We start from the raw sequence: 4,257 nt of genomic DNA, 5'->3' as shown, positions 1-4,257 counted from the left end.
AAAGAAAGAAAGAAAGAAAGAAAGAAAGAAAGAAAAAGAGAGAAAGAAAGGAAGGAAGGAAGGAAGTGAAAAACAGCATGCTTCAGTATCATAGTCAGTATTCAAGCAGTATCAGTTTCGAGACCCTCTCTTTAAGTAGTTAAGCCCTGTAACTTCATAAAGATTAATCAGACAGTTTGCTGAAGGTTTAGGACAGTTGCCATGTCTTTTTCTTGCTCTCTTCTCCATTTATGTCAATAACACTTAAGTGACTCATGCTCTTGCAGAAAGGCCCCTAGATGAGTTCATTTGACCATCCAGCCACACATGGGGCTAATGTCCCATTAATCTTAGCCCTGAGTCGTCAAATCTATTTATTCAATTTTGTTGTCACAAGATGCAGCTCTGGCAGAGCCGTGCCTGGCTCCTCTAAGCCTACCACTTTGGAGAGTTTTCATCAGTGGGGTCTAATGTGACCAGGCCACTCCCACTCTGGGCTTTGATCATAGGCATATGTCATATTCACAGGATCTCAGAGTAAGTAGTGGGAGGAAATGTCTAGCCCAACCCTTATTTTAGAGAAGAGGAGAAGGATCATAGATTAAGAGTGGAAAGGCACTACTAAGTTTAACGCCTTCATTTTACAGATAGGAGAACCGAGGCAGACAGTGGTTAAGTGGCTTGCCCAGGGTCATACAGGTGATAAGTGTCTGAGGAAGAATTTGTACTAGGGTCTTCTTGTCTCCAAGCTCAGCATTCTATGCACTATTTCTCTTAAAGAGCTGCCTAAACTAAGATTTACCCAAAGTCACATAACTAATAAATAGCCACTATAAGACCAAAGCCAGGCCCTCTGACTTCACTCAATCAATCGATTAATCAATCAGGGTCTAGCACAGTGCCTGGCACATAGTCGACACTGGATCTACTTCTCTCTCCCTTATGCCCCTGTTAAAAGGAAAATTCTTTGTTCAGGCTTTCATCCTGATTAATGAGGCACAACTCAAGACAAAGAGAATTAAAAGGAGTTTATTAAAAGTATGTCAAGGTAGCAACACGTTGACAGGCTGATTACTGGAGATCAGCAAGGATTTCAAGATGGGGCCAGGTTTGTTGGTAATGAGATAAAGACAATTTGTAATGAGATACAGACAATTCAGATAGATCCATGTCAGCAAAATGGAGTGGGTCATTGCATCTCAGTCTCTCCCCAAGGTAGCAAGTATATGACAAGTTGACAGGTACAAACAGGTGGGGAACAGCTAAGTGGCACAGTGGATAGAGTGCTGGGCCTGGAGTCAGGAAGACCTGAGTTAAAATCCAGCCTCAGACACTTACTAGCTGTGTGACCCCTGGGCAAGTCACTTAACTCTAAAAAGGAAATGCTTAACCACTCCAGTATCTTTGCCAAAAGAACCCCAAAATGGGGTCCAGAAGTGTCAGACACAACTGAAACAACTAAGCAACACCACCACCACCACCACAAACAGGTAGGAGGTGACTTGGTACATGATAAATAGCAAGTAATACAAAGCTGCAGACCGGAGCCTCCCCCAACACTGATTGACAGGTAGGTCTGGGAACAATGGGTCACTAAATCAGCACAACTTTCAATACTCCACTGCTATATTTGATAATCAGTGAAATAATGAAAACAGAAAGCTAGACACAGGAAGCAAAACAATCATTTAATGCATCAGGAGCAGAAGAAAATCTAGATTGTTAAATAAAAATTCTCCATTTAGCACCCACTAATATCTACAAGAATTGGGGGCACCCAGGCAAATTAGGCAGCTTGGTAGTCCAATGAATAGAACTCGGGACTCGGAGTCAGAAAGTCCTGAGTTCAAATCCAACCTCAGATACTTGTCCCTCAGTGCCTTAGTCTGTAAAATAAGGATCATATCCTCTAGTCCCAAGGTTGTTTTGACGATAAAATGAGATATTTGTGGAGTGCTTTGCAAAACTTTAAAGAGCTTTATAAATACTAACTCATAACTAGGATGGTTATTGTGGCAAATATTTTCAAAAAACTTGGTTGTTCAACACCAAATTATTCCTTTTTATCCTCTAACTTGGGAAGACTAATATTAGCAAGGGAGAAAAATAATGGAACATAAATGTTACTTTTTAAGTCTACTGGTATATGTTGAAATTGTCAAACTATAAATGCTCTATTAGCCTGGCCCTATAGTTGATAGAACTTCTAAGACATCTCCTTGGGCCCATGTGGTAGATCACCTTTCACCAAACGGAGTCAGTAAGTATTTTCTGGTTTTAAATTATGACATGAGAAAGAACTGAGCTCAGTAATAAACTGAAAGTCCATGATCCAGGGTTTTAATTCCAGCTCTGAATTTAGTAAATACATGAGATCATCCCTCTATAGGGATCAGTCAACAATCAATCAACATTTAACAAGCATCTATTATGTTCTAGACATTGGGCTAAATATTGGGGATACAAGTACAAAGAAAGCAATGATTCTCTAATCACAATGAGCTTACATGCCAATGGGGGAGACAACAAGGACATATAAATGACACAGATATAAATTTAAAACACATAGAGGAAAGACGGGTGTGCATAGAATTTAGAGCTGGAAGGGACCTTAGAAGTCCTTTAGATCAGTGGTTTCAAACTCAAATAGAAATGATTCCTGCAGACTGCATATTATTGACTTAGAAAAACACAAATTAACAGTATCCATGTTGCATTGTATTTTTATTTATTTTGTTAATTGTTTCCCAAAGACACTTCAGTCTGGTTTGGGCCACACTTGAGAGTTTTACAGGCCACTTGCCACCAGCTGGCCATGAGTTTGATGCCTTAGTTCAATATCTTTATTTTTCAGGGGAAGAAACTGAGGCCCAGAGTGGATAAATGACCTTCCAGGAAAGTAGCAAAGGCATGATATAAAAGCCTGATTCTTTGACTGTAAATCCAATGCTCTTTCTGTAAAAAACGAACAAACAAAACAAACAAACAAACAAACAGAGACCCAGATGAATTAGAAGTGATTTCTCAAGTTCTTCTAGCTCTAATTGTATTTAGTCTAAGGTTTCTTCCAGATCTAATATTCTCTGTTCCAAGGGAGGCAGCACAGTACAGTGGAAAGAGGGTAGGATTGGGAAGCTAGGGACTTGAGTCTAACTCCTTTCTTAATCACTCTCTGTGTGACCTGGGATACCACTTCTCTGGGCCTCAGTTTCTTCACATGTACTAGGAGGTCATTGGACAAGTTAACCATTAAAGCCTCTTCTAGCTCTTAATCTGCAATCCCGTAGTCCTTCCTGAAGTTAATATTCTTTGTTTCAAGGGCCCTTCCAGCTCTGACATGCTACCACTTTCAGTGACTTGACCAGTATCCCCTTCCAATATTCATAAATGAAGAATCATGGGACAGAAATGGCGAACTCAAGGGAACATGTTGAGTTGGTATCCAAATCCTATTTGACATTTCTCTATAATTCTCTGATACTGATTAGCACTTGATGAGACTCAAGACCAACCTGTCCCACAGGGCTAACGGCAAGATTAAGGACAATAAAGGAGTTGTACATTTGCATTTAATTTCTACAGGAGTATTATGAGACACCTCCAGAGGACTCATTAGAGAAGGCGTTGCCATGATTGGCATAGGCTGTAACCGATGTGCAATTATGATTGACAACACCCCAAGCCAGGGATCAAACGTCTGAGTAACAAGGAAAAATCTCCATGGCTCAGCAGAGGGTAATCAGGCCACCCCTGGCAGAATCTATTGATGCAAGGTAGGGGAGAGGGTGGCTTTTCTTGCCCCATTTCTGGTTTTTAGAAGGGAGGCCTAAAGCTGAAAGGGACAGAAATGCAATCCAATCCAACAAGCATTTATTAAGTGCCTACTGTGTGCAAGGCAGTGCATTAGGTGCAAGGAACCATCAAGCCAGGATAGACATGGATATGAAGACAAAAAAGGAAAGAGTCCCTGCCCTCAAGAAACTTACATTTTATAAGGAAACATAATATGTAAACAGATAAGTTGATACATGATCATTTTATTAAGAGAAAACAACAGTTAGATGAGAACAGAGGCGTAAAAGAAGCTAGGGATTGGAAGGGTGGAGGGAATTTGCAAAGTCAGTGTGTGAATGTCTGCTCAGAAATATCTTACACAAATCAAATCTCTGCCTCTGTCTCTTTTTGTCTGTCTCTTTCTATCTCTGTCTATTTCCCTCTCCATCTCTGTTTTGGTCTGTGTCCATGCTTCTCTGTCTCTGTCTCTCTGTGTCTCTTTCT

The 4,257-nt window shown here is 40.5% G+C and overlaps 1 protein-coding gene across 1 annotated transcript in view; it reads left to right on the top strand.

Annotated features, from left to right (window-relative positions):
- PRAP1 (proline rich acidic protein 1) overlaps positions 1 to 4,257 on the top strand; it is a 27,581-nt gene that overhangs the window by 14,116 nt on the left and 9,208 nt on the right. The gene's annotated exons all lie outside the window — the stretch shown is intronic.

Source organism: Vombatus ursinus, unplaced genomic scaffold (genome assembly GCF_900497805.2).
Source record: "Vombatus ursinus unplaced genomic scaffold, bare-nosed wombat genome assembly UNPS02015129.1, whole genome shotgun sequence".
Lineage (NCBI taxonomy): Eukaryota > Metazoa > Chordata > Mammalia > Diprotodontia > Vombatidae > Vombatus > Vombatus ursinus.
This window is presented reverse-complemented; position numbering and strand designations above follow the sequence as displayed.